This window comes from Cyprinus carpio, chromosome A12 (genome assembly GCF_018340385.1).
Source record: "Cyprinus carpio isolate SPL01 chromosome A12, ASM1834038v1, whole genome shotgun sequence".
In the NCBI taxonomy this organism is placed as follows: domain Eukaryota; kingdom Metazoa; phylum Chordata; class Actinopteri; order Cypriniformes; family Cyprinidae; genus Cyprinus; species Cyprinus carpio.
This window is the reverse complement of record NC_056583.1, coordinates 21,612,776-21,636,381: the sequence shown is the minus strand read 5'-3', so window position 1 is coordinate 21,636,381 and position 23,606 is coordinate 21,612,776.

Genomic DNA, 23,606 nt, shown 5'->3' with positions numbered 1-23,606 from the left:
GAAGCAACTTGCTCTGCTTTTGTAAACTGAGAGGTCAAAGTTTAAAACCTAAAATGTAACACAATGTCATTTTGTATTTTAATAGAAATTGTTTTCCTAGTGTTTCCTTTTTGTACAGCAGTATTGTTATTAACTAAAACTATTAAAATAATTTTCAGTAGTGAATTAAAAGCTGAAATAAGATCAAATATAAATAGAAGAGGAAAACCTAAACTAATGAAATAAGTGTAAATGAACTGAAATAATAAAAATAAATTCTGTATCAAAATATTTGATAGGTATATGTTTTTTTTTATTATGTTTAGGTATTTAATTTAAGAAAACTGTTTCCCATTTTTATTCAAATTATTTTAGCTATCTCATATGGATAAATATAAAATCTTCTATACCGGACATGATATTTACCACATCATGTTTTATCCATAACTAGGGACTCGAGTCAGTTGTTTGTTGTTTTGGTTTCTGTTGAAAATAAATAAACATGATTCCTGAGTGTACCTCTACTCTAACAGGGAAATACACTGTTATTCATTTTCAGAAGAATGAATGAGGAGGACATTGGGCGTGTTTGACTTTTTAAGAGTGCTGGCCTAATGATTTGGTAGTCAAACTTCTGACCTAGGGGCAAATGAATCTTCCGATATATTGCGAAGTCAAATACAGCAGGCTGTCACTACTGATGGATATCTGGCTCTTATAAAACAGAATGGGGAAGCACCGAACAATCTGTTATTTCTTAAATTATGCGTTTTTCATTAGTCCATGGCAAGCTAAATGATTATAAACCTGGCCCACATCTTTCAACCTGTGTAAAAAGTATCTCAGTTGGTGAGAAACTTTTTATCTTCTCTTTCAAAAATTAAAAAGAAAAATTGTTTGGTTTTAATTTGGTAACATTGTCTGCAACCATAAATGCTGCCCTTCCTATGTGAATAATACAATTGGTGCTGAGGATACTTTGGTTCTGCGTGTTAACATCTGTTTCATAAATAATTATTGTAATCACAGTTGCCAGGCATGCAATTCACATGTTTTCCATCTAAAACAATCATGCAAGAATAGTATTGGTTTTGAATGCATGGGTAGGTGCATTGAAACTTGATGTGTAGCAGTGAGACTAATGGTATCCTAAATGTGACTAATATAACTGTCCCATAAAGCCTATGTGTTCTGTGGTGGAGGAAAAAAAAAAAAATCATATCGGGTTAAAAGTTTTAAAAACTTTAAAAAAAGAGTTTTATAACCAAAAATGCAAATTTGCTCAGGGGGCCATGCCCAGAGTATATATGAAGGTGTTTTCAAATTTCCCACGCTTCGCATGAAGACAGATTTGGAGAAATTGAGCATTGCACAAAATCACATTGCGCACCCAATGGCTCCTCTGGTAGTGACTTGGTTGCCGGGTGTCATAATAGAAGCTCCCAAAACAGCTGATAAAACATCACAATAATCCAACAAAGAGTAATCCACACACTGCAGTGTCAAGTTATCCCGTACAATAAATTAATTGTGAAATGACAAGCTGCATGTTTGTAAGGAATCCATAAAATAAAGCAATAGACAACAAAAAATGGTAACCGTACAGTCTAATCATAAAAAAGGGAACCATGAGCATATTACACTTCTTCCATGTGAAAAAAAAATCCATCCTCCGGTCTTTTTTCCTCATCACACACATCAACTCAAATCCAATTTGTTTAGAACTTGTTTACTATTTTTCACGATTTTGTAAAATGTTTGCACTTGATATCCAGCTGCAATCATTTCCCCTCCTGATTCAGATGAGGGATGATGGGGGGGTTGACCTTTTTTTGGAGAAAGTAATAATTAATGGAAATAAGACCCATATTTAGCTGGAGCAAGGGGGGGGGGGGGGGGGGGGGGTGGGGGGGACTTTGAAGTTAAAAATGTCTTGATGGAATTTTCCTGTTTTCTCTTCTTACAAACAGCACACTTTTCCACTTCATAAGTACTTTACGCATGGACTGTGAGTGTGGGTACTTGTTGAGAATTGTGATATTTTTTCAATCTTAATTCTTATTTTGCTCCAAATCTGTTTGATGAAGAAACAAACTCATCTACATATTGCATGGCCTGAGGGTGAGTACATTTTCAGCAAATTTTCAGTTCAAGCAACAGTTTTAGGTGAACTGTTGCTTTAAAACTACATGAGGGTGAGTAAAGAGTGACACAATATTTATTTTTGGCTAAACTATTCCTTTAAGTGTCCCACTTTAACCGTATTCACTCTGTGTACTGGGATTGAGTCCAGGACTGAGACACAATGGTCGTATAGGCGATGTTGCTCTATCTCTGTCTTTGACAAGTCACTTAGTACCTATGTTCCCTCAGGAACATTGTAAAGAGACAGATAATTTGCCCTCAGAATACCCTCAAATTGATTATTAAGTAAATGCAGTTAGCTAACTGAAATGCAAGCCTTTGCTGTTTTAAGTAACATTTTATATGAATTATAATCAACTAACAGTTAAAATGTAAAGCAACAAGCTTTAATAGAGTAGGTGACAATTATGAAATAATCGAAGATGAAATGACGCACGTTGTGAGTCTCTCTCTTCTAGTCTTCCTTTTTGTTCTCACAGCTCTTTTAGGGCACCCCTTGTTGAAATGCCAAGTACATGCCGAAAGAGTGCAGAGCACATATGAGGCGCAGTCTCCTCCTGCTATTCTCACAGCGTGTAATTTCGCTATAAAGACATGCGTGCCATTTTCTTGGGAACACAAGCATAACTTAATAATAATAATCACACTCTATGACATTATATGCTATATGCATATTGTTTTGCCTATCAGGATCCCTGACGTTTTGGGAGAGTCAGTGCTGCTTAGTTAAGTTTATCTTTATTGACTCTGTTTTATTCGTTTGTCCCATTTCATCGTAAAATACAATTTTATATCTTGTATCTTCCGATTCGGTTTTAACCTAGTTTTACCATTAAATGGTATTTTTGGTCTTTTATATTTCATTTAATTTGGCTGAACAGAAAAGATCAGACATTTTGTTGAGTAATGTTTTTATTCTATTGATGTATTTAGGTAGTTTATTTCCGCAATAATTTTTATACGTCTAAAAGTTGTGTTACACCAATTATTGAATAGGGACCAGATAAAGAAGTATGTGGAATAACTGTGATTTTCTTAACCTAAGTAAACAAACAAAAAAAAAAATACTGACTTTATTTTTTTTTTCTACAGTTTAGTTATGACTATAAGATATTTTTTTGTGCGTGTGTGAATGGTTGTGGTGTGTGTTGTGGTGGTGTTTATCTGTGTGTGTGTGCGAGCGCGAGAGAGAGATTGAGAGAGATTGCTTTTTTCCTATAATGGTAAAGCAGTGTGCGTGTGTACTGTGGTGGATGGTGAGTGTATGGCTTGTACATACAACTAATTGCAGTATCATAATTATTATTTATCATGCATGCCGTTTTCATGACTTCCTATTCCCTTTTTAATATTAAGCGACTATATGGGCATGTTTTAAAATGTATTTTAAAAATATAATCAACCCTTCATGACCACATTTGTCATCTTCTTCTTATTTACAAGTGATTGTGGCAGATTATTATGATCAGGAACCGAGGTTTGAATGGGTTTGCAATCCAAATTTGGACTGCACAACAAGAGAAACTCCCTGGCTTAATATATTGCTACACCTAACAGATTTAATGTGCTTTCACTTTTATCTATTTTTACGGTTTATAAAGTCCGGCAGGGCACCTGTACCCTCGATATTCTTCTATTACATTGAAGTATCAAACAATTGTCGAAACAATTGTCCGACGTTAAGGGGTATCATTTCACTAGTAGATCTGTGTTGAGCAAATCACACCAACAAGTGAGCACAGTCGCTTGGTCTGTCTCTCCATTCTTCATCTTTGGTGTGGTTTGACATCTACTCATTGCCTAGCGGAGTAGCATTTCCTAATGTGTGCTTCCTCTTTAGCCAGCAGGCCTCGTGCAGTTCCTGTCACAACACACAAATGTCGAAAGACCCGGAAGTAAGTAGTCACCTGGCATGCTGGGTGCAGATTGTGTGTTTTAATGTGTTCTCTTGGGCTTTAATGTGCAATGTGACGCACAGTATTTGTAGTCCTTGTTTTTATAACACATGTTTTCATGGCCCCGTCATTTTCAAACACCATATATCAAAAAGATTTCTTACGTGCAGTAAATGCTGAGATTTGTTAGAAACTCCAGCATTAGCACCGACCCACACATTTACATACAGTGTCGAACTGCCATCGTCCGGCACTTCTGCGTCATCCATACAATGCTTGATAATACTTTTGAATCGTGGTGTCGTCTGGTTTGATAAGACTGAATGTTTGGCATTTCGAGTTTGTCAGAGGACAGGTGATCCTCTTAGAATTTACGTAATAAAAGCTGATGTTACCTCACAATGATACATCTTCTGACAGTCAGAATTGGTCACGTCAGTTGGCATTGCGAGGTTTGCTATAAAACATGTACCTCTATAAATTATACATAACTGAAATCAAAAAATGCTTTTGCCAAGTAAGTTGACCTATATCATACAAATGTTCAGTGCTGGAGGTGAATAAGATTAAGAAAATATGTAATAATACCATGTACCCAAAATAAAGAATATATTACCTTGTGTTTACCAGCTGAAGGACCAATGCTTAAATTACATGGAAAGGACAAAAACATCATAGCGCAGATATTGGCTGAAAGTCATAAAAATAGATTAATTTGTATTGTAGCAATATGCACCACTGTTTTTGAACCATTGTAAAACGCCTTGATTTGAACAGTATGATTGTAATGTTATATTGCTTTAAACAAACAGCTTGAGTAACCTTAAGTTTTATATTACTGATGAATTCAATGTGGACAAATCAAAATTGGCCAGGTAGTGCATATACTACTTTTTTTCTCTGTCAATGAAAATAGTACTGAAAAAAATTTTTTTTAAGTGTTTTTTTTTTTTTTTTTTTTTTTTTGTAAAGAGGTGTCTTAAGACTGCATAGTAGTTTTCTAATAAAATACCAAAATTAAAAGCAAAAATAAAAAAAATAGTACCATTGTGGAATCTTATTACAATTAAAATAGCGTTTCATTTTTAATATATTTAAAAACTATTTATTTCTTAATTTCAGCACATCCATTACTCCAGTCTTCAGTGGCACTAATCCTTTCAGAAATCATAGGGGGGGGGGGGGGGTCTATAATGCTGGATTTCTGCTCAATAAACAGTTGTGCTGCCTCAGTATATATAATATATATATATATATATGGGAGGGAATAAGATGGGACCAGGGAGAGGGAAAAAAAGGGGACAAGAGAAAGCTTTCTTTTGTCATCAAAGAATAAAACAATATAAATATGTGGAATGTATATTAGTAAATGTCTTTACTATAACCTGATCATTGCTAGGTGCATCCGTGCTGGAGCAAAATATTAATAAGGGTGGCGTATATATATATAGATTATATATATATTATCACACACACACACACACACACACACCACACACACACACACACACACACACCACCCACAAGCACCACACACACATTTATCACATATAGTTTCACACGCATAGGACTAAACTAGTTTGCAGGGGATACAGTCCAGGCTAATGGAAAGAATGTAAGTTGTATAATGTTTAGAAGCAAGGAAAAGGTGACTTTTCTTGGAAAATGACCAGATAGCATCGACCTATTGGTTGTGCATATGTTTGTACACATGTGATATTTCCGCCGCGCAAATAAAGTCTCTCCAGTTTCTCTGGAGCAGCAAGATGGAGACTGGGGTATGGATTCTGACATCTCGCAATGTGAAATGATCCATAGGAAGAGGAAGCCCCTGTACTGGCATGAGAGCTTATGCCATGTGTGTGACGAAAGATAGGAGAGGTGCGGACATGGCTTAGGCATTGATAATCACATCCGGGATTTTTCACTGGTGACTCGGAGCCGGGCTGTGGCGATCAAATAGAGCTGACACTGAGCTGCCTCCAGGCCTGATTCATAACCTTCAGCTTCGACCTCAAGTTCCTCATAGCTTCACCGTGGAACCAGTGCCTAAAGACACCCAGAATCGAGCTCCTCGATCCTCCTGCCGTGACGCACGTTCGCCTCTGATTTCATCGCTGCTATATTGGCAGTCTTACGGAGGAGGATGAGGATTAGACAACTTACTTACTTTCTCCCACAAGCCCCATGGTTGCTCCATTCAAAACACACACCACACACATGGACACTACTCTGCAGTCATCTCATTCAGTTTTAAATGTAATGTTTTTCATGTTGAGTCTTTCAGCCCAATCCGTAATAATTAGTTCAGTTGTATTGCTTGTTGTGTTAGGTAAGTAATGCTGGGATTTGTTCCTTCAGATCTACTAACAACCACTTGCAATTTATACAAACAAAGACCTCTTTTTATAAAATGTATATAATTTCTATATTGTTAAAAATGAATTATCTATCTATCTATCTATCTATCTATCTATCTATCTATCTATCTATCTATCATATATATTATATGATATATATATAATATATACGATATATATACATATATATATACATATATATATTATATATATATACATTATTACATATATATAACAGATAGATATATAGGCATATATATATAGATACCATACATATAATAACATATATACATATATACATATATATACATATCTACATAGACATTATAGACATTATATATATATACATTTATCATATGATATATATACATATCCTACATATAATATATATACATGACGAGACATATACATATACATATACATAGATATAGCTATACATTATACATATAAAGATACATACATATACATATAGTAAGATATATACATATATATATATACATATCCATATATATGATATTACAATATATATACATTATATATCTATATACTATATATATATATTAACTATAATATATATTTATTTAAATAATATATATATATATATATACAATATAATTCATATACATATATAGACATAGATCAATAACATATATATATATATAAGAATATAATACTATAATATAGATATTTATAATATATATATATATATCTTATAATACTATATAGATCTCTATGTATATATATTTATATGTATATATATATATATATATATATATTCATATATATATATATTTATATATATATATATATATATATATATATATATATATATAATGTATCTATAAGTCCTGAAACTGTTTTTATATGATCATATATATATATATATATAATATATATATATCTATATATATATATATAAATAGAGACAATTTTAATGAAAATATATTAATTAAATTGTTAATAATTCAAAATGCAGCAAGTTATAGAAATACTATATTTTAAAGTGCATAATAATATAAACGCATATTTAAAATATTAAAAACATTTAAAGAGTACTGTTATGTCCCATAGCGAGCAAAGTCTTCCAGAAAACGATTGAATGCAACCTGTCTCAAATAAATGAAAAGAAAAAAAATATAAAATCTGCAGTCATGGTGCACAAAAGCAGAAACAGCACAGGACTGGGGGCTTGACACAAAACAAAAAGGCTCTTCTACTTCTGAGCTATTGTCATTCAATCAGGACAAGCTGTCATAAACCTACATTAAACCCACACATCTCACACCCCCACTCAAAAAAACGTAGAGGCAGAAATGGATGAAATATGAATAGATTAGAGGGGGAGAGAATAAGAAGAAAGAAAGAAGAAAAAAAAAAACCCCGAGCTACTCTGTTACTGTGGGGGGGCTGAGCACAAACGACACATTTCATGCGGAACAAGCCTATTCTGATGTGTGTCCTTTTCCATCATACAGCTCAGATAGTAATGTGCAGGTGCGCTGCCAGTAGACATAACATACGTGGGACATGACATTTACGTTTTGCGGATTGGCTTTTGGGTAAACTAATCTGTGCCTGCAGCTCTGTTTTGTGTGTTCTCACCATCAGGCGATGAAACTTTGTGCCCGCATACACCACAAATACTTGTTTTCATTTTACAACTGATAAGGAAGCTTTCTCAGGGAGATTAGCTTCCCATATTTATGTGGGAACGTCAACAAAGCAACATCAGTCGAGCAAGATTTATGTGTGTCCCGTTCTGGCCAAGAGTGGCACAGCCACTGATGTATGTGAAATTAAATCGAGTGCATCTAATTTTACATTACAGAACTGGGGCTTGGGTCCAGTGATTCTTACAACCGATGTTATACAGAACATTGATAAATAATGAAAATTACTGTTATAATATTTATTGCAAAATTAGTATGTCATCTGCAATCCGTAAGATGCCAGTAAATTAATAGTTTACTGGCAATTAAAACTAGTCAGTTTCTTCAACACAAGGAGCAGTGACACTTAAGTGAGTGATCTGAGTTTGAATCTGGCTTGCAACATTTTCTGATTATGATGACTTGTATATAGTGGTGTTTGAGGATTCCATGAATAATCAACTGAGATAATGCAGTGGGGGGGGGGGGGAGGGCCGCGTCGTTTTTTTCATGCTTCTCATGCTGAGGAAGCGGATTTTTTCTTCTTTCTTTCTTCTTTTTCTTCCAATTCAGCTTAGGTTTTAAAATGTTATTTCCTCTTTTTTTGTTTTTTATAAGACTGATTCAATGTAGCAGTAATAACTTTTACATTGTTACAGAAAAATGTACAGGTATATTTCAAATAAATGCTGTTCTTTTTGAACGCTCTGTTCACCGTCAAGCCAGACTCCTGAAAAAAATGGAACCGATTTCTCAAAAATACCTGACTTTTATTTGTATTAAAAAAATTGTCACAGTCGAGCTGACCACATGTGTTGCGAGTCACAGCCCCTTCCCCGACTTCCACCTCGCGGAGGTCCCAAGATCACCCCAGATACCAGACACCCAAGATAAGTTAAGGTTTAATTTAAAACAACTTTATTTAAATTATTTAAAAAGGTAATCTAGGAATTGAGAAAGGGATCTAAAAAATTTTGATCTTCGTCGCTTGGCAGGAGTGAACTGGCTCCTGAGAACTCCTGAGGTCTTTGGTAATATGCGGACGGAAGGGTGGTAGGGGGGGTCGTTGAGTGGTGTGCTCTTTCGGTCTTTTCCCAGAACTTCTACCAGTCCTCCTGACTATCCGAATCCGTGTGCTCATGGTAGCGGGATTGCTTTCCCTGGCGCCCTTCTATTCGCTCCTAAAGGCAACAGAAAACACAATGAGAAAGTAATAGATAAAACGGAGAAAGGAATGCCTTGTTCCTATGCTTCTTTGCTTCTTTTGGGTTGTTACTTTCACCAGCGTCTGGACCAGCTCCTCCACTACCATAGACCTCCCGGTAAGTATAAGGTGACACAACCAATCCCTGGGGGCATAGGTAGTAGTAACAACGGGTAAAGGATGTAGCAAGGTAACCTAGGCCTATGCCCCTGGTATGTCCCCCGGGTATATCCGAAGGCGAGTAACTTTTAACTCGTAACAACAGATAGGTATTGAGCAAAGTGACTGACATCTTCACACTATGCTTACTGAGCGTGTTCCGAACAACTGGCTTTTAAAACTCGTAGCAGGCAGGTATAAGTATTCAACAAGTAGCTGTATCTTCACGCTGGGCTTACAGAGTCTGCTAGTCAAGGACAATAGCTTTTAGCCTACGTATCAGACAGTGTAAGTATTCAACAAGGTGACTGTATCTTCACGCTGGGCTTTACAGGCGTATTCAAGGACACAATAGCTTTTAGCTCGTAAAGACAGGTAAGGTATACAACAAGTGACTGTATCTTCACGCTGGGCTTTACAGGGCGTATTATTCAGGACAATAGCGTTTAGCTCGTCAGACAGGTAAGTATTCAACAAGTGAAGTATCTTCACGCTGGCTTACAGGGCGTAATTCAAGGTCAATAGCTTTTAGCTCGTAAAGACGGGTAAGTATTCAACAAGTGCCTGACTGTATCTTTCACGCTGGGCTTACGAGAGGTATTCAAGACAATCGCTTTGCTGTAGCTTCTACAACAGGTAAGTATTCAACAAGTGACTACTGTCTTCACGCTGGGCTTTTACTAGGGCGTATTCAAGGCAATAGCTTTTAGCTCGTACAGACAGGTAAGTATTCACAACGTGACGTATCTTCACGCTGGGCTTTATGGAGCGTTATTCAAAGGGCAATAGCTATTTTCCCACAATATCCGCACAATACCTTGTTTGCTTCCGCAGCTTCACCTTCAAGCTGGGTCGGAGAGAACCGGAGTTATAGGCGGGCGTAGGTGGAATAGGTGGGCACCGCCACGGGCATGCCTACGTTCTTTCCCAAAACAGGAACCCTTTTCCACGGGCGGCCGTCGGCCGTAGCAAGTACAGGACAACAGGGTGACACGGCACAGACACTGACAAAGCTTTAGTGCACACACCGTCAAAGAACAGGACCTCAGCCCACTGCACTACACACACTTCCAGTGATTTTTAAGGTCGGGTACTCCCACCACCCGGTCGGATTTCGTTCCTGGAGGAATTTGCAGTCGCTGTCACGGTAAGGTGTTCCAAACAAACTATACGGTGTGGCCACAGCCCAAAAACATCCGTTCACACCGCTCTACTCGCTCACCAACTAGTCCGTCTCAAAGATGGGGTCCGACCGCAAACAAGCTGTTAAATCACTCCAACGAGGTATTGTTACCAAATCCAAGTATGAGCAAGGAATTGTAAACATCCAATGTACTCACAATCTTCGTAATTACTGGTCTCCTCCCGCTCTCTCTTCTCTCCAGCTTCGTGCAGACGCCCAGAAAGGTCTCGTTGTTATGCGTTGTTCACAATGTCACCATATTTATCTACGGCACTGTCGTACAACAGAACACGAGTGAGTTAGACGTCTTCCATAAAAACTTCACTTTGGCAAACATGTTCCAGTGCGCCGTTTTCAAATCCTCCAATTCGACTTAGCGACTCACAATACATTTCATCTGCTTTCGCCTTACTCCAGCGCCCAAACACTCCGTCCCACTCGTGGCGTTCCTTGGGAGGCCAAAACAACACACCTTCCTGTATCCTCGATGCCCTCTTTATACCCATGAACTGCCCTGTCTGCATCGCCACATCATTGGACACACCTGCTGCAGATTTCCCTTGATTTGGAGCTGTTCGGGGTTTTCTCCGGAAGTGACAAGGGCTTACACATTTCTGGTCCGGGCGGAACTTCTCCTCTCACTTTGGTTCCGCCCTCAAAGTCACTTCGTGACAAATGTTTTCACTGTTTTCAACATTAATAATAGTACAAAATATTTCTTCCAAATCAGCATATTTAAATGATTGCTGAAGGATCATTTGATGCTGAAGACTGGAGTAATGATGCTAAAATTAAATTAAATTTAACAGATATAAATTACATTTTAATTTGTTTAAATAGAAAACTGTTATTTTGAACTGTAAAAAATATTTCACAACATATTACTGTTTTTCTGTATTTGTGATTAAAACAAATGTGCCCTTGGTGAGCATTTGAAAACTCATATGATTAAAAAAAAAAAAATCACAGCATCTTCATAATCTCAATTACGATTTACAGGCAGTAAAACATAAACTGAAAGCTGATGACAGACTCCTTTTGAGTTTATGGAATGTATCACAGTTTGAGTATCTGTAAATGTCTTCTACAAGCAAATTCTTGTCTTATTGGCCCCTAGAGCTGGGGCTGAGATCTATAGCTATCAGGACGAGGGTCTGGATCAAATGCAAGAATGCCATGCCAAGGGAACACAAAATCAACCTCTGGGAAAGAAGCTTTCGGAGTGGCTTTGGAAGTTCAGCTGGGATTCCGCCAGTGCAGTCCACCTTGGTGACCTCCATCTTAAACAGCCGTAAGTTTGATGCTAATCCCACGGGTGACAGGTGTGATGCCCGGGCTGTTAGGAAACCGAAAGGGGGATGAGCTTCTGGTCACTGACCCGTGTGTAAGATTACAGCCTCCTGTTAACTGAGGGCAGGTGGATGAGAGCGTTGCAGTGCGTTGAGCGCACACCTGACTCCAATGATTGGCACTGATTTGCTCTTCCTTAAATGTAAAGAAAAGCAAATATGGAAAAAGTTGCCATTTTAATTAGCAGAAAATATACTGGCAAGCATTCGTCAATACATATAAACACATAGAAATATACAAAAAAGAGACATACATACCAAAACACACAAACACTACATTTTCGTTGACTCACGTTCAAATTAGCTCATGCAATATGTGCTAAATTAAAATTCAACTCCTAAAACTGAAAATAACCACTGAATTCACTGCAACACTGAAAAAAAAAAAAAAAACTTTTGATATTATAAATAACACCTAGAAAATTAGCAGAATCTCCATAATAATATAAAGTAATAATACTGAACACTTGTATAGATTTTTTGTTTTTTTTGTGGGCACTTAAACTAGGGACCACATCCCTGAAGTAGATATAATTTGTTATGTTTATACAGACATTCTCTTAGTTGGGACATTCTGTGAAGTTTGTCAAGGTTCTAATCTCACATCCAGTGGTTCTCAACCACATTCCTGGAGGACACCAAACATGCACATTTTGCATGTATCCTTAATCAAAACCACCTGATCAGGTCACCTTCTCATTAGTAGAAACTCAAGGACTTGTTTTATGGGTGTGTCAGACAAAGGAGACATGCCAAAATGTTGCAGGTGTTGGTGGTCCTGCCAGGAATGGAGGTTGAGAACCACTGCTCTACATGATGGACTGTAGCAGGTGCATGATGTGGAAAAATTTTCCCAAAGAAGTTTTGATTATAGTCCACAATTTATATCTGTATCCATCAGACATTTACAGACATGATCCAACTCTCACTTTCCGTACTGTTTTCAGGAGCACATTAGTTGTCAAAGCAACCGTTATGACAAATTGCTAAATTTAATATTTATAGTTTTAGATGATAAAAAAATTGAGTTTAAGTATAATCTGTCGGCTCCCATATTCATACGGCTGTCTACAGAACACCATGTTCAGCCAAGGACATTCAGCTGATGTGACCATGTGGCCCGTGGTGTTAATGTAAACTTTGTCGGGATCCATCTGGCCCCATTCATTGTCTGTACTGATCAGTATGAGGGTCATCTGAACTTTTGGAATGAGGGAAGGGCCTTGACAGTTCTAATAGCTAATCAACTTCACACACAAATGCACAATAAGCCAGCACTGGCCGCATTCATTACTTATGGACCCAGACTGAAGCAGTTAAGAGGATCAATCTCGTACCGAGGCCGGTGGGAAAATATAAAACATGCGGTGGGAGCAAAATAACCGGTGATTTCTGGCCGCTCATTTGAGCGGAATTAGCTGCTGTTAAATCTACACCAGGGGGCGCAAACGGCTCTGCGAGCCACATTATTAAAAAGGACATGATATGATTGGCTGTAATTTTCGGCAAATTTGGTTCGTGGGGTGAGCCTTAGCAGGTGTACCTGTGGTGTCACATGGTTAATGGATGCAATAATTAATCAAAGTGGATGGATGGGAAGAAAACATCTAGAGGAAGGCGGTTTAGGTCTGGGGTGCTTGAATTACAGAAAAGCTGAGCCTGGGTGGCATGGGAATTTACAACCCTGTGGTTTTTGCTTTTTCACTTTCTCTGGCTGGAATGATGCAGCTTCCTTCTAGCTGAAAGATGCTGTTTAGTATGAGCCATGTTTTGTTCTTAAAACTGGGTCATAAAAGTAAACTATTTGAAATCTCGTGAAGCACAGAAGAGGTTGTTGGCATGTTGTTCCCGAAATGGGAATGGAATAGCTTCTTGTGTAAACGGAGCAAAGAAGAAATTGATGTAAGTGTGGGGATTGGAAAAAAAAACACAACATTGAATGGTTGTAACAAACCTTGACCTTCACAGTATTACATAACCCATTCCAGCAGATAGGGGTTGCCACAGAGTAGTCATTAGTTGAGCATTGGGTCTGTATTGAATAGTCATAAAGAAATACACTTGCATGTTATTCCTCTTGACTGTGTAGTGTTACTGCAGGAGGAAAAAAGTTACAGTCCCCAAAACTGCCTGTGTATATGTAGCTGCATATCATTATATATATATTAAACCTATGAAATTTGATTTAAAATTTTTGTAGCAATCTGCAGTTAAGAATCAATATATATATATATCGTTTAAAAATTTGTTCCTATTAAATTTTAACAAAGAATTTTAAATAAATTTTAGAGTTAAAAAAAAATAGCATTGAATAAAAATTGAAATATACCTTTGATTTATTAAATCTGGCACCAGAACTATAATTAAGAATACCCCGTTTTACAAAAATAGGAATAACTATCAAACGATAACTATCTAAAATCAATAGTAAATTTAATTAATTTGTTCTAATAATAATAAGAATTTAAAATGAATAAAGCAGCGATTCCACACCACAACTACTGTGTAATGATACAAATGCACAATAGCCATTGGACTCGCTTTAAGAATTGGACTATCTGATGAACAAATCACTAACCAATGACAGCCAATCCTAACAGCGCACACCACACCCGTAATCCCCCGAGATTTAAAGAGTTTCAAAGCATTTAGAAAGGGAGAACGGAGACGGTGGTTACAGGTGTGGAGCCATACGTGAATACACAACAGTGAAACCGTTGGTGAACATTTACATTTTATGCATTTTAGCAGACACGTTGTATTTAGCCAAAACACTACCGTAAAGAAGTGCCTTCAAGGTTATACCATTTTTTTTTTTTTTACAAGTATGTGTGTTTCCTGGGAATCGAACCCATAAACGTTTAGAATGTTAACACAATACTCCATCACTGACGACAGGAACACACACCCAGAGCAGTGGGCGAGTCAAATGCGGTGGCTCCCCGGGGGAGCCAGTTGTGGGGGTTCGGTGCCTTGCTCAAGGGTCTCACCTCAGTTGTGTATATTGAATGTATTAAAGTGGCATAGTGCAAAACTGCACGGTGGATGATTTTATAATTTAACAGAACATTATTGTGGTGGTGTTGAATGGTCATTAGTTCACATTGTGGGGTATTATATGGGCCTTTAATCTGCAAAAATTGTAACATACTAAGTCCACCGGTTAGTAAAGTTTGTTTGATGCTCGGTTTGTTATCCTAATTATAATTACCTATAAGGCTGTTTGAAGACATGTTTCCCATGTTAGCCATGTTTCCTGCTAGTATGTCTCCTAAGCCCTACCTGAGAGGGATGAAGTTACTCTAGAGGGGTGTTTAAGTGATGTCTAGGGTGACACAAACGTATTTTCCCATCTATCTTTTCAAAAATTAAAAGTGAGGCAGTGCAGTTAGGTGTCCTCTCGGATTAGTGCTGCGGGAAACCCCAAGGAACCAGCCGCGGGAGGCGATTGGCGGACAACCCGCATGTGAAACATCCATGGCTAGCGTAGTTGTAGCTGCGCCAAACGCTCCCTGTTAACAACAATGGACTGACCGGGAGAGTCAATGGGATTGTTAATGTGAATGAGTTGGTTAAGCGGAAGGTGGGCGGGCAGACAGTACCAAATCCAACAGTCCTTTAGCAAGATTCTGAGGGAGAACGGGGGCAGGAGCTCAACATCAGCATGAATCAACTCATCTGTGCAAGACAGTCAAATGAGCGGGGGGGAAATAAGAGATAGAGGAGGCGAAAGACAAACAAGAGAGGGACAAAATGAAAGGGAAAAAAAAAAAAAAAAAGAAGAAAAAACAAAGAAAAGTGTGAGTGTTTGTTAAACAGGGTGTAGGCAGGAGGGAACATGTGGCTGCAGCGGGGGCTCCGTACCCTCTGAAGTGCCATTCAAAACCGGCACACTGCCCCGGAAAATATAGAGAAAATGAGGATGATACATGGGGTCCCTTTGGTTCGATTAACTGTTACAAAAAAAAAGAAAGAACCCCCCCCCCCCCCCCCCCCCCCCCCCAGACTCTTTTGAGGAGCCACTCTGAAAACCTGCCCAACCAGTGAACACATATATACTCTCTCTGTGTCACAACTGTAAATGTCGGCAGTTAAGCTAATGATATGATGGTACTTAGTGAATAAAGAATTGTTTTATTTTGATTATTAATGCTTAATGAATTTGCACAGTTTTGGGTCGTTGTTTGGGTTCAAATGTTTTTTCGTGTATGTTTTTTTCTATTTTTATGTGTTCTTCCTTACAATGTTTATCTTTTATGTCGTTTATTTCATATTTATTTATGTCATTATTTCATCATTTTAGACCATTTTATGCGCTTTATAAATGATCCACTTTTTTTATTGTTTAAAAATTGACCATGGTTTGTGGCAGATTGTTTTTTTTGTGGTTTGTGCAATATTATAATAATATCTATTCATTTGGTTAAATTAATTGATATATATATATATAATATACTATATTATATCATTTTTTCATTAGTATTTGAAAATGCTTAGACTTAAAAGGTTAATAAAACGAATGAGCGGATCCGCCATTACAAATGGTATTTGGTTATTTATTTTATGTGTGAACATATGGATTTATTTCTTTGTGTAAGATGTTGTTTTTGCTACTCATCTCGGACAATTCTTCAGCCATCACTCTCTGATAGTGCTGGCAGATGAAAAAATCTTAAACACGTCCACTACACCATCCAACCGAGATTGAAACTGTCAGTGTGAAAGATTGTTTAGAACTGTGTTAAACGTTGCTTGACAATTGAGTGTGTTTTTCTTGTTGTCAACAATTGTCACATCAGCATTGATCTGAAAACTCTATCGGATTGGCATACACAAGAGTAAGAGGATTTTCATTCCCCATGTACAGAAGCCATTTTCAGCATGCACTTAGTTTTAAGCTGCGTTTTTGTAACCATATATGGTTTTATTTGTGTGGTATATGAGATGCATTAAGAGCCACTGTTTTTACATATTTAATTTCTCATTGTACTATTTTTATTCAATATAATGAAGCCCATTAAAGCATTAGGATAGTTGATTCATGTGTAGTTATCCAGATCTGCAATGAATTAAAAACTGAATAGATTAATTGCAGATAGAGAATGGAGAGATGAATTGTGCTTGATCTTCTTATAAGGGGGACACTTGCTTAACAGCTAGGAAAAAATCTAAAGTGTTACTCACTCTTTGTGTGTTTTCCACCGGACCACAAATACCAGAGTTTTTAAGTTAAATGACAGATAAGTTGATTTTATAGTTTCCAGGGAGAGTTTATCTCTAGTATGAATCTGTTGGGATTCAGGGTCATCTGTAATATGCCCAATACTCTACAATATTTGTTGCGTTCATTTATAACAGAACACTATTTTGAGAAACCTTGTTTCCCTAGTTGTAAATTGAAAAAGAAAGCGTCAAACAACCTTTCCAAAATCTTGTGCATTTTACGGGTGGATATGGCATTAAGAGCTCCACTATGGAGCAAAGCTAGTGGCAGGATAGTTGTTTCACACCACCTTTGGTAATTGATCCACAACATTTATCAGCTGTAATGATTTCAGGCTAGGATTTTAATTTGCTTCTCCAAAAATTAATTCTCGTTTTCCGTATTTACATTCATATTAAAGATTAGTTGAGTGCCTAGTTTATGTTGTTTTGTGTGTATTTTTTTTTGTTGTTTATGAAAAATATGTATAATAGAATATGCTGCAAATTCTCACACGCATTTTGGGAGACATTACACCTGGAATCAATTTAGTTGCCATGTTCTCTGATATTTATGTGCATTACGGATTAATTTTTGCGACGAATATGATACACTAGTTAATCTATCCAATCTGCTTTTTGGAGTTTTAATTCCATTGATCAATTTAGAGGTATATAAGGTGATGTTGTGGATTGTAATCCAATTTTTAACAAGGATTTTTAAACGATTGGGTTTTTTGGAAAAACTTCGATATATACTGATAAGAACTCTGAAAAATTGTGCATTGCCGACACCATTGTTTGTTGACACTTTTTTTATTAGCATGTTTTTTTTTGTTTGGGTTTTTTTTTTTTTTGTTTTTTTTAAATCGTTTTGAAATTACTTTAATTTACTTTAAAAAATGCTTGGTATGTTTGATTATGTTATCTTTAATATTTTTTTCTGTTTTGTGTGTTTTTATAGTCTGTTGTTTTTTTTTTTTTAATTTGTTTGATGTTTTTAGGGTATTTTATATTATACTCAATTAAATAAACAAACTAAAAATAAATATATTTAAAACTACAATAAAACAATAAAAAAAAAAATGTAGCAAGGTGATGGTAGGACATAATTTTGTTGTATAGAGGAGAGTTAAAAGGTAAGGTAGGAATATTAGTAGAATATCAAAATAGTGCCAGATTTTAATATAAAACAGATCACATGTAAGCTTTGTGCTTTAAACGGGTAGTATTACAAGTTCGAAGTTGCCAGTTTTCCTCTGTGCTGCTTTTAGATTGCTTTAATTTATATGTGTCTATAATTTTTTGTTATTATTTATATGGTGGGTTTTTTGTTGTTGTTCTGTAAAATGGTTTTTGAAATCAAAGCATCTTTGATGAGACCTCTATTTTATTCACCTCTGAGTTCCATGTGAATAATCATCAGTTTACACAGCCGTGATTATGCAACTATTTATGTTGAAAGGTTGATATGGTATATTTTACAAAGAGTTTCCATTTCATTTAAGGTTCCATCTGGATGGGTTTTTGTTTCATTGCAGCGTTAACATGTCAATACCAATACACTTCTGTGCGTTTATTGAAAATGGCATGTGGCATGATCTCACGAGCAATAATATTTTGTCTATAATTTTATCTAGCCCAACTACACTGTTTGTTGATGTTGTTGATTTACTGGTGATTCTTTGGATAAGTCGGTTCAGACTTCAGACCCCCCAATTATTCAATCTCCTGGATGATCTAACTGGTCAATGTACGGAGTGTTCAGATCTCCTCTTGGACTTGTTGTAAAACTCGGTAAGACTGAGCGGGCATTTTTTTTATTTTCTGTACCTTTGTTTCTGTTGTTCAGAAAACGCTGTGAGTGGGGGTGTGGCCTTTGGTTTGTGGCGGACTTTTTTTTTCTAGGGGGGTGTTGTTTGGGGGGCGTGGTTCGTTTGGCCCCTATTTCAATTTTTTTTATTAGAGCGCCGTGAAGGTTTTTGATTATCTATCATATTTTGGCAGAGAATTTAAATCATTCCCGCAATAAGTTTCAGTCTTTCAGTAGTTCAATCTTTCTTCATGTGTGATGATAAACAATTTAAAAAATCATTCCGTGTTGGTTTCTCTTTAAAAGTATTTCTCTAAAATTTGAGACACAAAGGCAAGTTCCTAATATGAAGCCTCCATGAAATGCGTTTTTTTTCCGGTGAATCTCACTGGATAATGTGTAAACATGGCAAGCTGTTCAAAATAGGAAAGAAAATCGGACCTTGGGATAAACTTTGTTTGGTTCACCAACTGAAGAAAACATTCAGTCATTGTCATGTTCAGTGTTTTCATATGAGATGTATACCACAAATGAGTATTGACAGAGATGAAATGTATGTGATTCGCAATACTAGTGGTAAATGAAACAATTGTAACCTCATAATTCTACGAAGGCCCTAGGAATATTCCAATGGGGGAATCTACTAGGAAGTACAGTTATACTACGACTGTGGTAATTATGTCTAGAAAAGCCAATTTCTATTCAGGCTGTCTTAGCCATTTGCCTCTTCACTGAGTTTTTATTTTTTTTTAACAGAAAACCATTTCGTCAGTATTGTTAGCTGATCTACTCTGATTTATTGGGTTTAATACCTTGATTTTCTGTTTCAGCACAAAAATCACTGATATAACTACAATACATGCTTACCATTTTATGTTGATATGTATATATTGTGTGGTCCTGTTTTTTTGTGTGTGTGTTTGTTTATATGTTAGTTGGCATATAAAGAGTTTTATTCAATATAGTTTATTGTATTGCGATTTTAACTTTTTTTATGTAATTTTCATTAATGGTAAGCAATTATTTAAAGTGTGATTTTTTATTGTTATATAAATGCCCTTGTGAGTCTTGGTGTTTTCATTCTTGAAGGAGTTCATGTTTTCTGAACCAAATATGCTTAAGTGAATGGTTACGTTTTTAGTTTGAATAATTTTTCATACGCTTTGTTAACCCACTTGTTCACAGTCTTGTGGGTTTTGTTTGGTCTGTGGTTGTTTTGTTTGTTGACCAGGGGAATTTACTTTATATTAGATGTCTCTCTGGAATATGGAGTGGTTTAGGGGGAGGGGGACATGACATTATCCCCTCGACCTTTTGTCTCCTACCTGATTGTCGTAAACTCACCCGTTTTTGTGCTCATTAACACCAATCATAGCGGGGACGATGTGGAGCAGAAATTTTAATCAAGAAACTCAAACCATAGCTAGTTCAAATCATCACAGCAATTTTGACAAAATATAATCAGGTAGGGTTGGAGAGGTAGAGCACCTAGTTGTCACAGTGAGAAATGATCAGACGTTCTGCGTTGCACTGGTCTATTTATACATACATATCTCTAATTAATTCTACTCTATCTTTATCTATATATCTATATATCTATCTAATCTATCATCTATCTTCGTGCGAGTGTATGTATGTCTAATCGTCTGTTCTGTCGGTTGTCTCTCATCTTAACTCACTTTGGTTTCTATTTTGTTGTGTGTGGATAGATAGATAGATAGAGAGATAGGATAGATAGATAGGAAGATAGATACGATTATAGAATCGATAGATTAGTTGACGGATAGATATTGGAAGATAGATCATAGATAGAAGATATGATCTCGTATTACTCTATGCTTTTTAATATACACAAATCAAGCAAATAACTTTTATTTAAAATTGGATGTTGCTGTGGTTTGCTTTAGGTTTTTGCTTTAGGAAGTTGTGCTTTCTAAGTTCCAATTCTAAAGGAATTGTAAGTGCTTTAATCACATCTATTTATAACACCAAATATTAGTTATTAGTTTTTAAAAGGGGACACAGTTGTAGTGATTTTTGTTTTAATAAGCGTTTATTTTGCACAGTTGAGCTAGGGTTTTAGAGGTGACATTAAAATTTCTACTTTTCTTTTCTTCGGAAGTGGCCTTGTAAATAATGATTATTGAATGCACAGTCATCGTACATTACAGCAGGCGTATTTGTTTTTATATTGGTTGTAACAGACAGACATAGTTATGGTCCACAACAATAATTTTAAGTCAAGCACGCATGAAGCTCATGCTGGTGTTTGATGATTAAACTACCAACTAGCTGCACGCTAGTGTATGGTCACGATTTTAAAAGGCAGGGAAGTTTACTGGAAAAAAAAACAGAAAGACATGTGACATTGTTAATGCAGCTGAATGGGTGTTAAAGAGATGAAAATAATATTGTTTAGGAAAAGATTAGTTACATTTGTCCCCCCACCTGTTTTCCTACACTTTTTCTATCTTTCTTTTTTCTTTAATCAATCTAATTATTATCATTATTATTAATATTAGTATTTTTTTTCCCTGTAAAAATGAATATATGATAACCATGGTTTTTGAGAGTCAGTGTGCTGGAACAAGGTTATTATAGTGCATTGATATCAAACAAAATAGCAGATGCAGCTCATGCAGATGTGAGATTTCTCACATGACAGAGATCTTAGAACCCAGCTAAACAATATGTATGTATTGCATGTATGTATTTTACATGACATGCAGGAGCAATCATTCTTTTCTTTTCTTTTTCTTTTTTTCCCTCTAGTGTCCTGGGCCAAAAATTGGTGCTTACAATGTGTAATATTTGTATAACTAGTACTTTGGGTGGTAATATATTTTATTATTTTATATTGTTTTATATTATATATTATATATTTGTTATATAATTTATTTTGATTTTGATTTGATTTGTAATTTTATTGGGGTTTCATTTTTGAAAAAGCAAGCAATACATTTTGGTAACTATGAAATTTTGGGTATCCCGGCACTGTGGAATATGGCAGGGAACCTCCCTAAAAATAATTGTCCCTCTACAGTGGACAAAAAAGGAATTGTTGTTCCCAAGAAGAATCAACACTATTCAACACAAGTTGAGTCTAGATTGAAATTGATAATTATTTATGATATTAATATAAGGAGCTTCAGTGTAAAGCAGTGAGTTCCGATGTTTACCAAACAGCTTCATAAACAGTCCTATTTTTCCTTCCACCTCAGAGAGATCTGACTGAGGATGGTGGGGGAATAAATAGTTGCCAGCTACTGTTTTGGCTGCTTGCACGTGTAAATTCATATGGTTGCTGATGTTCAGTCGGATATATGAAAGAGCGTGAGGTGAGGTTTTCGACTCACCGGTCCACTGGTTTTATGAACCTCATTACCACCTGCTTGTTTAGGTTTCCATGACTAGAAATTATTAGCCGTGTGAAAACGAGCACAATTTGTGGCCCGTGTAAATTCTTTTAATGGATTTTTCTTTTCTGTCCTGAGAGTGGATGCTAATCAGTCTTATAGCTTCTGCAAGAATACAATCGGAGCTAAAATAAAACTAGTGTTTTACCGAGGTGCTGTTCCATAGATTTATGGGCACAAAGTAACCACAAGCTTGGTCATAGGCTTGCTCTTGGTGTTCTGAGACATCTGGCAATAAAAGCTACAACAAGCCAATCTATTCCTGTTGAGCATTTGTTGAGCATTAGCACTTCCATTTATTTAGCATGTAACTATTTGTAGTTTAGTTTGTGAGGAACAATGGGTGTTTATAACAATCAATCAAATTTTAGGCATTTGTTTTTCTCATCTAATATGATCATAAATCTCTCATACATCATTTATCCACTATATATAACTTCTTCGGGTTATAGTGCTAAAAAAGTTTAAAGTAGTCTAAACTAGTTTGCTTGTATTTTTTAAAAACCGAGGGTTCCACTTGTTAACCACAAAGGGCACAAGAGCGACAGCTGGGCTGGAGACAAGAGCTGAAAACAAAACCTTCGAGGGCCAAACAGAACTGCCCACATAATATTCACTCTTCCGAGCTTGGTACAAAACAATATGAAGCCCATACACTGTAAGGCCGCAGCTGCATCAATGGCAAAAAAATAACAATGAACCATTTATTATTTGGGTTCCCCCTCTTAGGCCCTCCCTTCCTGGATATGTTAGGGAAACCTTCAGAAAAACAAGTAAGCAAAATACACAGTGTTGGATTTTGCCATAAAACTGCAAACCGTTTATAAAAGCACTTTGGATGCCAACAAAGTGGCACAAAATACCAGTGCAGTAAAAAACATGTAACAGCTGGACAACCCGTTCAACCCGTTACTTTGGATATCAGATCAAGTCTGATTAATGGCCCTGTTAACTTTGTGAAATAAAATGTAGAACTCTGTTTTGCAGCTCGTTAAGCTACACCAAAAAACATGTTCCTCAAAGTAATACTTAATATTCTTTGAACTTATATTTATATCTATTTTTTGGAACCTGAGGCATCACTGCCAATGTTGAATTGCTGTTACGGTACTGTGTTCAGTAGACGTGGATGTTCTAGCGAACAAGCATTTGTGGCATGCTAGCACGAGAAAATAATTTGAAGTATCATGCCTTAGTTAATATCTAAATCCATGGCATCCATAAAATGTACACTGTTTTAAATTTGCCACGA